Source organism: Podarcis vaucheri (genome assembly GCF_965113315.1).
Source record: "Podarcis vaucheri genome assembly, chromosome: 10".
Lineage (NCBI taxonomy): Eukaryota > Metazoa > Chordata > Lepidosauria > Squamata > Lacertidae > Podarcis > Podarcis vaucheri.
The window spans coordinates 38,125,112-38,139,032 of record NC_138748.1 but is presented as its reverse complement, the minus strand read 5'-3'; the positions used below and the strand labels follow the sequence as shown (position 1 = coordinate 38,139,032).

The window sequence follows — 13,921 nt, the reverse complement described above, 5'->3', positions numbered from 1 at the left end:
TAGTCCTGTCTTTGTTGTCAAACATCAGTGGAAGCACTGTATGTGAAAACCTTCCAGTGCCTACTGCTGACATTCGTTTTATGAAATGCAATATATGTGAGTATAGCTGAATAGGCTTGTATTTTCCAGTTGGAAGCCTTTCAAGTAGCCTCTTATGTGGTGCCATAAAGGTAAGAAAATAAGGTAGTTTCAAAAAGCCTAGCCAAGGAAACCAGAATAGTGGTCCAAAAGAAAGCAGGGTGGTTTAATCACTTAATAAAAAAATCATATATGTTCCTTCAGTTATGAAGGGAACAATGAACAGACTGCTTTGGTTTCTTATTAGGCGGCGGCAAGATTCTTTTGAGGTTACACCTTAACAAAAGGTGTAACGAAGTTTACCTGTAATGCTTCTGTTGGACTATGGACATATTTTATTAAGCCGCAGAAAGATGAAGAATCCCACCTATCAGATTTCCTGATCATGAATTGCTGTGAATAGTTTAAACATGTAGAGGAACTCTGTTTTCTCCATCTGATCAATATGCTTGTTTGCCTTCAGCACATACAAGAGTGGGAGGTGTGGCATTTTTCAGCTCCTCAGAAACCACATATAGAGAAACAGGAAATACAGACGGCAAACTGTTAAAAATAACTGTAGTACGTAAATTGACCTTTTAAACAGAGCTGCAGAGATCTGCTTTATAAGGCCAAAGACAAACAAACATACATCTCTAAGGAAAATTCTGGGCTGTACAAGTTTGTAAGTCACATTGAGTCATTTTATGAGTGAAGCAACCAATACATATAAATAACAACAACAAACGAGTCAAGATACAGGGCTGCTGTGTGAAGGGCATTGGAGTGGCTAATGTTCAGTTGCGCCTTCTTAATCCCTTATCACCCAACCTTTGGTGAATTTTAAGTTGTGTTTCAAATCCTTCGGAATTAAAAACAAACACCACAGCATAGCTGTCAACTTACAGATTTGAAAATAAGGGACCAGCAGCCTTGAAAATAAGGGACCAAAAGCCAAAATAAGGGACCTGTAGCCTCACCTGTTCCAGGCACTCCAGTTTTCCTGTCCTCCTGCAGTCTGGTCAAACTCATGCTGGTAGCTTCGAGAACACTGTCCAACCAACTTTGTAACCAGAGGTTCAACTGAATAGAATCTGAATCACATGCACCACAAGGCCTATGCAGCCTCAGCTTAAGATGGCTCCCCGACCTGGCTTTGCACTGCAAACTTTGCAGCAGCACGTGCAACAAAATGGCGTCCAGCATTCAAAAAACCCCTCAGCTTGCATTAACTAGCCACACACAAGGCATGCAAGCTCTACTCCCCAGTCGTTCTTAGACTTCTTATTGGGTGAGCAACACAGCCAAGCAACACAGTTGGAGCCTCCCTCCTCCCTGGCCGGCAGGGAGGGAGGGAGAGGAGCTGCTTCCTTTGAAATTTAAGGGACATCATTTAAGGGACATTTAAGGGACATCTATCAATAAGGGACAGCAGCGGGACATGGCGCTGGAATAAGGGACTGTCCCTTCAAATAAGGGACAGCTATGCACCACAGTCTGAACTGCTGGAGAAATGTTGTAAGGCTTCAAGAGGCCAAGGATGTATGCTGATTTTTGCATTCCTGTCTACTAAATGGCTAACTATAAACAGTGAAATGGGGTTAGATACGCAGGAGCACTAATACCTTTCCTGGGCTTATGTTTTATTTGTGTTGCTATAGTTCATATGTGGAATATAATAATTTTAAAGGAGAAATAAAAAAGTAACAAATGCTCTTTAAATGTGTTTGGTTGTGTGTGCCTGTGTGTGCAGTTTGCCTCTCAGAGCCAATGCACACCCTTAACGTTTATTCAGAGAATAGCTAGCTTGCACTGATTTGTAATGTGGGAACCCGGCTGTTGAAGAATTAAACAGGAACCTTGTAAATATTAGGCATTAAATTCAACATTTCTGCTTGCCCGATGGAATGATCTCCTCACTCTCCTCCATGCATGCTGTTCTGGAAGGTTCTCTTGGCATTCCAGAACAGATTTGGACGAGAATAAAATTTCATTCCAGAACAGATTTGGACGAGAATAAAATTTCAGAAAGATAAAACTTTATTCCAATATTCAACAGCAGCGGCCAGAATTTTAATCGCTCAAAATTGGAAAAGTATAAACCTCCCAACGGTGAAGGAGTGGCAGTTAAAACTATACGACTTTATCGAATTGGCAAGAATGACTCAAAGAATCAGAAATCAAAAAAATACAAAGTTAAAAGAAGATTGGAATAAATTCATGGTTTATTTTGAAAGTAATTTTAAAAACGTACCAACTACAGCGGGTTTGTTATAAAACTCCCGATGTATAAACTAGAAACAAACACCAGCGGTAAAAATGAAATTGTTAAAAGTAAAACCCGAAATTAGTAGGGAAGGAAGTCGATGTTTTATGTTTAATGATGTAACGTTTTTGAATGTATTTGTCTCTTTTTGCGTGTATGTTTTCTTTTTTTCTTCTTTTTTCTTTCTTTACTTTGTGTACTAAAGAAATTCAATAAAAAGAATTTATAAAAAAAAATAATTTCAGAAATGAAATTAAAGCACTGAGGAAGAGGTGAGCATGGTGTTATGGAAATGATGTGGGGGGGGGGACATCTTTAAAGTTGTTACAGTGTTAAAAAAGTTATGCCTAAACGTATCCTTTCAACTTGACAGCTCAGGAAAGATACCTAGCTTTATAAATTCATGTAAAATTAGTATTTTGACCAATTCTCTTCATTCCAACTCCATTTTAGCCTTAGAGGAAAGGAATCCTTTACCTTTCTCTCCCACCATAATCGCGCAAGAGTGAGGGCATGTACACAACACCCCACCCAGGCAGTGACTTCTGATCCACCCTAAACCACTGAAACGAATAGTATGCGACCCCGATGTGAAACGGTTTGGAGCCTGTTTTCTCCCAATGTATTGGAATATCCCTGTATCAGGTAAACCCAAGTTTTAGGGGGAAAGCATTGAAACTGGTGTTGTTGGAGGTTAACATCATATGAACTACACAATTTAAATGGAAATGAAAAAAGTCTAATACTGGATTGGGCAAGGCATCTATGACATACGTCCCTTACCCTTTTACTAGATAGATAGATAGATAGATAGATAGATAGATAGATAGATAGATTTCATCTTTTCTCTGTTCTTTACTTTGGGACACCATCTGCTCCCACAGTTTTCAAGCCTATTATAGAATAATAAACTAGGCCAGGAAATGAGTTTCCAAAGCGCCATAAATGTTTAAGACAAGTACCATTGTCTGCCACTAGACTTCTTAGTATATTTGTACTAGAACAAAACACCTGCTTAGACCTATATTGGTTTGCACAGTCACACTTTTGTGCATTCAAACAAAATCAAGAGTAGTCAATCAGTAGTGTATGTGATACTCAGATTAGTATGTAAGACCTTCTGCTGGGTAGACATATGGATAAACTAAGCAGAGATTAACCAGGTCTGAGTTGGCATTAAAATCCTGATGTCAAATTCTAGCGCTTAATGATATAAAAACAAAACAAGACTAGGACAAAAGTAATCCAGTCTGATTGTGGTTTCATTTTTCAAGATTACGATATTGTGGCCCTCCAGGAATGGCTGCAGTGATTACCCAGAAATGATACCCAATTGTCTACAGATGACATGAGGGACCCTCCATTGCTTTCCTTTTCTTCTTTGTAGTTAGATTTGCATTTGTCTGTGGATTCCAAGCAAGAAAGCAACATTTGAAGACAAAGGAATTTACTTCTGAGTAAACATGCATAGGCTTATGCTGAAGTGCCCAGCCCAGAGTGGTATTTTGGGCACACATCCATATGATGCACCCACCTTGCAAAAACTACGCAGATCTGACTGGTGCCTGAAGCTCCATATATGCCGCCCTGAGAACCTCCTCATGAAAGAAAGGTGGGGTATAAATGTAAGAAATAAATAACGTTAAATAAAACATCTGACATATAAGTTGCATCTCCTCTGAATGTTTGTTGGATTTGCAATTCTTAACTGCTTCTCCAGGGAGAGGCCCAAAGTGATAAACCTCTGCTCGTGACAAATTATTTCTATTTGGCCATCTCGTTTATTTGTGAGGAGAACCCTCTATCGTGTGACACTTGGGCCACACTAACCTATTTGAAACACACAAAAATGTAGTTCTCGATCCAGTATTATTCATGCCCATCCTCAACATGCTGCTTTCAATCTAGATTGATTCTAGATCCCACTGTCCACAAAATTGAGTGCGGTTACTTGATGCATGTTTGAAAATCCTTTCCTTGACTAGGGTTATCCATGCCTTTTCCTTCCTGCACATGCCCCAGGTGAATGAAGGAGGAAGTGGTGATTGTGATCTTGGTCTATGCCCGGCCACAACACCGTTGGGAAGGCGTGGATATACTCAATCCATTGCCAGGACTGCCTACACCTGTTTTTTAAAACTCTTTTCAGATGGATGCACTATAGGGTAATGCAGAATCCATCTGCAATTAGCATTTGTTTTTAGAATGAAACTTGTTTCTCGATAAGATTTTTTATGAGCAAAAAACATGCAACAGTCTTTTGAAGCCTGAGCATTTGCACAGGACCAACTGCATTTGAAGAGGGAGGCGTTGGTGGTTTACCCTGGATCTCACATCACACATATTGTTGCAGGGATGAACAAGCTAAAGACAATGCTTTTTTTTAAGAAAAAGTATATAATTAATAATATGATACACTCAGAAGAGCTCTTGCTGACATTATACTCCAATTCATTTCCATTTTACTCTCTTCAACATAGGACATCAAAGCAGGTCCAGACCTTTGGTACATGTGCTTAGCCAAGAAGCCAATGGGAGGAAACGACATGGCAACTTCGGAGGTTTCAAAGTGGATCTGATGATTTCAGGCAAACGGCTTCCCATCTGAAACTGAGCTCTATGAGGTATATTCTACCCTGAAAAAATAACTGTGTGAATTGGCTGTACTGTATATCCTCCTTATTTTCCTTTACACTCATCTCTCCCTTTCTCCAGTTCCCCAAAAAATAATCTGTTCTCTCCCTCTATGGTTTCAGAAAATAAACTGTATAAAATCCAGAAGCAAAACCCCTAAAGTGAGTGGCAGGAAGCAATGTTGGCATGTCAGGGGAAATTTCAGAGGACTGAAGTCAATGGTCAAAATAACTTTGCATTTAGTTGAATGGGAATTGATCATGGCTTGCTTGTTATCTTCCTCAGGTTCCACTAATTTGTGTTATTCTGCTAACACAGGAAAACAACATATGTTTCAGATTTCTACAGGACTGAAACATCCAGCCATCTACTTCCCCACCCTATGAGATTATAAACAGAAAAACCTTGCTTATCCAGACATCTCTAATCCAAATACTTTATTTTTTCTGAACATACTTTATGGTTCACTCATATGCCTTCCATATACATGCCATCCCCCATTAAGTAAATATTTTTCCACAGTGTCAGTACTTTCCATTCCTGCCACTTTCACATGGATATAGTTATCAGGGTGCTTCCAAACAGACATGAAACTGGCTGGCAGTCTTTCCTTTACAAACAGGACACCAGCTTGCTGAAAAGCAAGATCGTATAAATCTTTTTTTTCCTATGGCATAACTATACAATGAACTTGCCATCCTGCTTACTTTGGCAGGCAGGAGCAGTGGGCAGGAAAAATACAATTTGAACATTAGGGGGAAAGCAATGTACACTATGACATACATTGTCATTGGCCTGCAGTGTGATTGTTTTCTATATGTTTATTAAAGCTTTACAAATGCACAACATTGAAAAATTGTAACAACAAAAGAGATTACTGAGTGCAACTTAAAGTCACAGATGTTCTTGTGCTTTTTGTTCTGGTGTGTCCAAGCAAAATAAAGCATCTGCAAGGCCAGTTCTAGGAACAGAGGGACAATTATTCATAAAGGGATACTGAGTTGTACAGAAGTCATCAGGGTGTGTCACATTTCTTGATGAGTTCAATAAAATTAAATTCCATGCACAAGTCTATCACTTCTCCAAAGAGCCTTTGTTAGAGCCCTTACAACAGTGCAGCTTCTAAGCAAGCTATGGCCATCAAGGCAATTATCATTATAGTATCTTTATTTAAAAAACATGTTTATGCTAATCAGTGAATAGCATTAACACCATTAATCTGGGTTCAAGCTCCACGATCTGCCTAGTAATCCAAGATATCTCATGAAATTCCCCCCACTCCCTCCAAAAATGTCTCATATATTCCCACAACATATGCCACCAGCACAGTAGAGACATCCCTCTGGGACTGAGTCTTGCACAGTTATTTTGTTTATTAAAACCTCCTTCACTGAGACTGCAGTCCTATGGCCATTTACCTGGTGGTAGAACATATTGTTTATTGGTTATGTACACTGCTTAGAGAGTTTGTGATTAAGCAATCTATAGTTTTTTCTAAATAAATGATAATAATAATAGTAATAAATGAATAGGCCCAATTCATTTACATTTTCCACATTCACTATTAAACAATAATGTAGCATCTTTAGGGTTCATTCTGTAGCCAAACTGGAAGATTAATTACAATGGCTAGTAGTGTTAAAGACACAATGGAATGAATCTGAAGTACATATGAGTTCTTTTCGAAGGCCACCTCAACTTGCTGGCATCACACATTGAGTTGGGTAGAAGGCCCATATTGCTGACTGATCAGACTGTCTTCAAGTGAGTAGCAGTGCACACAGAAAGTATTTCAAATATGCCTTGATCATAGAGAATGAGGCACTATGAAAAAAAGGGGGAAAGTTTAATGCAGTAATAAAGCCAGGCAAATAAACTGCATAATCAAATCAGAACCATAAATTGTTAAGGAAAATGAGCTCAGTCTTATTAGATTCTTATGGCAAATTCAATCAGTGATTTATAATCTCACCTGCTCCACATTCAAAATGCTGAGTTATGTTACTGTATCTGTAGGGAAAATTACTTCACATAATAATAAGGCTCCATCTATTTCAAGTATCAACTTGATTAAAGTAACATCTGGGAAAGACGGAAAAAAAATAAGCTGCTGAACATCTCACTCTGCAAATTTGTTATATTTGATAGCCCTCATAAATGTACTGTTAGTAACATTATCTTTTTATTTGAATCCCAGGCCTTGCCTTATATCTTTTTCAATACGTTGTATTATGCTTTTAAACTTTGTGATAAAAGCAATTTGTGATGCACTACTTCTAAAAGAGGTTTATTTACTTAAAAGGCAGATTGCCACTGGCTAGGGTAGAAATCTCTCTCTCTCCCCCTTGCCACATGCAATCCGAAATGATTTCTGCTTCATAATAGCAAAGCTACTGTTAAATGAGTCCTGCTGAAGAAAAAATGGCTTTAATCTCAGAGTCAACATTCAGAATACAGAGGGAAAAATCAATGAAGGTGAAGGTTATAGAAAGAAATGATTTGAATGTACAATGAGGCTGTCTCCCACACAATAAAGGTAGAAAATAATTAGGTCTATCGGAATATACAAAGCACAAACACCCTATAAGTGTGTTCTGAAACCACCGCATCATTTTATTGACTTCAGTCGTGTAAATGACTGTGGTAGATAAGTGGATGATGGGCAAAGAGACCCATAAATTCAGAAGTGCTAAGAATATCTTTCCCAGCAAAGCGCTATGCATTTTACTTAGATGTGAGGATCGCTGCGTTCAGTGGGGCTTACTCCCTTTCAAGTATGTTCTTGAAGATATGAAATGTGTAAAATACACTGAATTCGAGGACAATGTTAATATATTCGAGTTTGGATAAAGAAACCATATACCCAGAATAAATCCCAGCTGAAGCACTGCTTTTGTTAAGTGTGGCAAATGTTTAGAGTGCTGATGACTGAAAACTAGGGATTAATTACCAGATGGGGTTAATGGACTAGGGTGATTAACTGATTCTAGCCAGTTGTTAATCCCATGGAAATACACTGTTTTCAATGTTATCAGTTAAAAATGACACCCTGGAGTCCTGCTATTATTCTTTGCTCATTTATTTTCCAAAAATATTTGTCAAAAGCAGAGGCAGGGTAATCAAAACGAATGCAAGTAATAAAATGTCATCTTCTTGACTTTGACTATTTATATAATTTAAGATTATTCAAAAGAGATTTCCTGGGCCTCAGGCTTCAAAGAGGGATGTGTCAAGTTAGACCTTGGACTCCTCAATGCTAAAGATGTGTGTAACTGTGACAATGGAACACACACCTGTGCTGATAGTAGAACAGTGACAATAGCCCCCTTCACACATTACTACATGCAGAGCAATGGCATGTTGCCTTGTGCATTGCATGTGGTTGTCTGTAAGGAAACCCCAACAACAGAAATCCTGCTTGCATTGTCAGGTCACCTGGTCTTGTGGGTGCCCCACAAATCCCCAAACAATGGGGGTCCAAAGTACTTTAGGCCCAAAGTACCTGATTCCTTCTGCTTCACCTCAGTAGCTGAGGTCTTCTGATGGAGCCCTTTTGGTGGTCCCACATGCCCCAAATATTTGGTTGGTGAAGCCATTAGTGTGGCAGCCCTGCCCTGTGGATCTCCTCACCAACAGAGGTTTGGCAGAAGCCAGCCCCGCTCGTTTTTAAGGTGTCTTCAAAAAACTTCTATTCATGCAGGCCTTTCAAACCCAATATTCTTTGCCAACCAGCTTTTACTGATGATGCGTTGAAAATTTTATATTGTTTTTACTGTGATACCGTGTTTTTAGTTTGTATACCACCTTATGATATTTTATACAACAGTGCAGGTCAGAAATATTTAAATATAGGCTGACATAGTCACACAACAGCAAAGAACAGTAGTGGTGCCATAGTGTAAGGCTTGGGTGGTCCATAACACTATGAAGGTACTTCAGAATATTCAGGGGAAACACATTTTCTAGTAGGCTTCCCAGACCTGGAAGAACAGCCGTCACTCTCCAAATGCACGCTGATTCTCTCAAAGTTCAGGGACACGAACCTCAAATGCTGTGTGTATATGTCAAGATGATGGTGAATGTGTGGAGACGTTTGCCATGTGATTAGTGAGGAGACTGAGCACAGGTGCCCTAGGCAGGAATGTGTGTTGAGCCAATGTAAATCTGTTTATCTTTAGTCACATCACACCATTTTAGAAAGGATACAGCAATAAAAAGGTAAAGAGACCCCTGACCATTAGGTCCAGTCGTGGCCGACTCTGGGGTTGTGGCGCTCATCTCGCTTTATTGGCCAAGGGAGCTGGCGTACAGCTTCCGGGTCATGTGGCCAGCATGACTAAGCCACTTCTGGTACCGCCAGAGCGGTACCTATTTATCTACTTGCACTTTGATGTGCTTTTGAACTGCTAGGTTGGCAGGAGCAGGGACCGAGCCACGGGAGCTCACTCCATCGCGGGGATTCGAACTTCCGACCTTCTGATCGGCAAGCCCTAGGCTCTATGGTTTAACCCACAGCGCCACCCGTGTCCCCTGGTTTCACCTTTTAAGCTGAGTTTACTGAATGAATAGCATGAGAAGCAGGATCGTATCTGTATCCACTGCCCTTTGCCACAAACTCCATAAATGCAGCAGAAGCTGTGAGGGGCTCTACACAAAAGTCTAGGCATAGCTGGAGTGAATTTGGATCATAAGCTTCCAATTTCCATCAGCCCCAGAAAACTTATCTAATAGTCGGGGATGATGGGAGTTGGAGTTCAACAACATCTGGAGGGCCGCAAGTTCCCCACCTTTGACCTATGCACACAGTAATCTCTCCCAACTGTATACATGAGGTAGGAATTTGTTTGGTCAATTTGGTTTAGAAGCTGCAGGGCTGAAGTCTGGTTTCACATCAAAACTTGGTTGATCAAGTGAAATTAAGAGGTGGCCTGTTATTACAGAAATCCTTTGCAGATTTGGTCAACATATTCTGTGTAATGCATAGCAGTGATGTAGCCTTTCCCCGTTAGCTTACGGGTTATAGTTCAAGGATCAGAGTTTCTTTCTCTTGTCTATTATATGATCTGATTTGCTCTTCACATAAATGCCCTAGTTATAGAGGCATTATTTTTAGTACCTTAAAAACTTTGTAAGGTTTGGTTTAAGGAAATGGCAGCAAAACTATATAGTTCATCTTGCCAAACATCTGAATTGTTTTGGTATGATGTTTCATGGGAGTGTTTTGTGACTTTCCTATCCTTCATGGGGTAAAGGTCCCATTGTTTATACAGCAATAAAAAGGTAAAGAGACCCCTGACCATTAGGTCCAGTCGTGGCCGACTCTGGGGTTGTGGCGCTCATCTCGCTTTATTGGCCAAGGGAGCTGGCGTACAGCTTCCGGGTCATGTGGCCAGCATGACTAAGCCACTTCTGGTGAACCAGAGCAGCGCACGGAAACGCCGTTTACCTTCCCGCCAGAGCGGTACCTATTTATCTACTTGCACTTTGATGTGCTTTTGAACTGCTAGGTTGGCTGGAGCAGGGACCGAGCAATGGGAGCTCACCCCGTCAGAGGGATTCGAACCACCAACCTTCTGATCGGCAAGTCCTAGGCTCTGTGGTTTAACCCACAGCGCCACCCGCATCCCAACCTTCATGGGGTACAATGGGTAAACATCACACAGCTGATGAAAGCACCACAATTATAGAGTCTATCTGCAGTGCTTCTTGCAGTATGTTAAATATACTGATATGGAATCTAAGTACTACAAATATATTTACTGTTTATATAAAATCCATGGTAATGTACTTTGCCTGAAAGTTTAAACTGCATAATAATGGCCTTTACCTCAGCAGTTTCGTTTTTTAAAAATTATTTTACTGATGTTGTAAAATAACAATGCACTTTCTCTTCTAGATAGGAAAAGATACATCATTTATGGTCCTGCTCTGACTGTGTAAATGACCTCACAGATACAGTAAATGGAAAGGGATATTTCAATCCTCCAGTTTATTATTGGTTGAAGGCATGCTGGTCTTATCGTTCAAGACAGTGTTTAACTTTGAATAATGTATTATGCTGTCTTTCTGAAATGGTCATTATGAGGTTTTAATGCACCATAAAACAGACCTTATGATCTTCAGCTCACTAAGATGTCAGTCTAACATATTAATGCAACATATATCTTGGAAAGAAATAGTTTGGCCGCAGCAGTCTTTGCTTCTTAATATTTATTTTAGAATATTGGGGGGGGCATTTTTAATTGTTGGATTATTTTCAATTACAACCAGTTAGTAGACATTACATTGGATTTTTGGCAGGTGCTGCAGGAACACTGTCTGGGAAACACAGGGGAAGTTGGTCTCAGAGTTCCTGCTCTTTAGGAAGTGCTGCCATGGACTTACAACAAATCTTCCTCAGTAGGTGGTGTTGCAGACAGACCTCAGAGCACGCAAGTGATCTGGTGAATGGCAGGCCGAATCGTTTAAGCCCAAACCCAGTATGCTGCTGTGATTCCTTTCCCTAGGGAACTGTGGAGTCACAGGGCCTTGGCATGCAGCTTCTGATTTGGCCCTTAGTATGCCAGATTGTCATAGAATCAAAACTTGTGAAACACACCCAAGGTGGATCTACACACAGGAAAAAATACCTACTATAAATAAGTCAGAAATTAAATCATTATAATAAAAGAACAAAAAACACTAGGGAAAATAGCAAATAATTTTCTTTGCTCTCTAGCACCATCTGGTGTTGCATGTTTATAATGCGTTCAAAACATTGTCGGGTTTTTTTACTAATGTAGCTGAGTCACAAGTTGATTCTCTGACCAGTGTTATGAGAAACAAAAAGTAGGACTACAATGTGGTCAGCTTGAAAGCAGAAGTAGCCTTTTTAGTTACTTCTTTCCCCTCTACAACCACACACACACCAGCAATTCATATAGGGTAAGAAATATGAAAAAGATTGTGTTATCTTCAAACTCCTTTCTAAGACCATTTTTACAATTTCAGTCACAAAGTGAACAGTCTCTGCACTTCAGACAAACCTTCCTAGTTTATTCCCTCAGCTTGAACCTCCTAGAAGCAGAGTTCCTCAAACTGTGAGCTTGACCTATCTCAGGAGGTGCCTAGTGATCTCTTTCAGCAAACTTTCGCTCAAATCTAGGAAAACTGTGCAAGTTATTTCACTTAAAGTTTGTTTTGTTTCCTTCGGTTTTTCGTAAAGGACTCCGCTAAAGCTGAATAATTTCTGGCAATCTCTTTAATCTGCAATCTGTCTTTCTGCAAGATTCAGGATGCGAGTAATCAGGAATAGAGAAATTATTCATAGCTTGCTCAGTTGTGTTTTGTTTTAAAATCAGAGCTGCTCCTGCCATGAAGCCTGGTGGGGTGACCTGCTTCAGGCAAGCGCATACAAAAATGTGTATAATATTGGAAGAAATTAACATTAAAACACTGCTGAATATTCATGAGAATTTTTCTTTTTTAAAATAAAAGTTCACAAACTGATGGAAAAAAAGAAACGGAGAGAAATTGACATGTCCACCTGTTCTGAGTACCACCTCATGTAAAATATTAATGTGGTATAAAACAGATAAAATTAAATATGGAATGGTATATAAAATAATCACCAAAATAACTGGCTATTTCAAAAAACTGCATAGGTCTGTTGGCATAAAAAAGATCTTCAAGAGACACCCACTTCCACATCCCACCCACCTTGCTACTTCTGCCACAGCCAGAATGCCACCCTCTTGCTGAACTCAGTGAGAGAGGGGGGTCTTCCTCAAGGTCTTGCCGTTCATCTTCTCCTTCCCAGAGGTGGGGAAGATGAGCAGCAATGCTGTGTGCCAGAATGCCTCCTTGGTGAGAGTGGGCAGCATTCTGCAAGGTCTGGCTGCTTCTCTTCTCAGCCCTAGGAGCAAGGAAGACAAGCGACAATGCTGTACATCAGAAACTGAGGCAGGCGGGGCGTCTGCTCCTGTGCTTCCACTGCCTGAGGCAGCTGCTTCTAATGGGTGGGCCGGCCAGCTCTGGCAACCATATTCTTTCCAGTGTTTATGGGGCCACTACCCTTCTCTCAGAAGTCATTTTAAGTTGTTGGGTGTAGGTGGAAGGTAGAACAAAATCTAAGATTCCTTTGAGGAGGTTGGAAAATATCCCACCCTGCAGGTGGTAAAATGAAGCCTATGAACAATTGCTCTCTGTTTCTTTCAGTTACCTCTCTTCTACAAGAAAGGTCAAGCCAAATGGCTTTTTCATCTCCTGGTATTTGTAGATAAGGACATGCTTAGCAATCTATCTCCCTCAAACATCAAGCAATATATTGAGGATGACACCTGCATTTATGCACTAAAGCCTCAAGGAGCAGCTACTTGACAAATACATTAGGCGCAATCCTTTGGCATTTTCTTTTGTAATTACCTGCCTTGAGAAAAGTGTGGATGACTTGATCCATGATAGGGCCATTTGCACTGTCATAATTACTTCTACTCTTCTTCACAGAAGAGACACAACGTTTGGGGGCATGGTGGTCCTCAGCCTGCTGCTGATATAAAAGTGCACTCAGTACGTCAACTCCCCGTTCTGGCTTGGTTCTCCAAGGTTTGTGATTGGATACCTCAGTGCACAGGGCTTAATGCAGGGCCCACCAACCTTTGGGGGCTACAGGGCACCTTTCATAATGAGCCTTCATAAGGGAGCTGTTTCTAGAGGAAGATCTCTGAAGGTAGAGAGACTCTGTTTGCCATCAGGGGGTGGTAGGTTTCACTTATGGTGCCTCACCTCCAGCCCAAGGAACCTTCAGAAGGGAGTTGCTGCCACAGGTATAATGTGTATGGGTATTTTAATGAGCTAGATAGAGTGAAAGATTGAGTCATGGGTGTGTGCATGGACCTAACAGTGGACCTATCGGGGGTGGGGACGCACCTATATTAGCCACTCACAAAGACAGGCTCTTTGCACCTCTCCTCTGAGATGTAGCTG

The 13,921-nt window shown here is 40.5% G+C and overlaps 1 protein-coding gene across 1 annotated transcript in view; it reads left to right on the top strand.

The window, feature by feature from the left end:
- The window catches only part of LOC309542299 (uncharacterized protein), a 137,251-nt gene that overhangs the window by 111,434 nt on the left and 11,896 nt on the right, over positions 1-13,921 (top strand). The window contains exon 6 of the mRNA XM_082241061.1: positions 4,804-4,947. The gene's annotated coding sequence lies outside the window, so the exon portion shown is untranslated. The remainder of the gene's footprint in view (positions 1-4,803; positions 4,948-13,921) is intronic.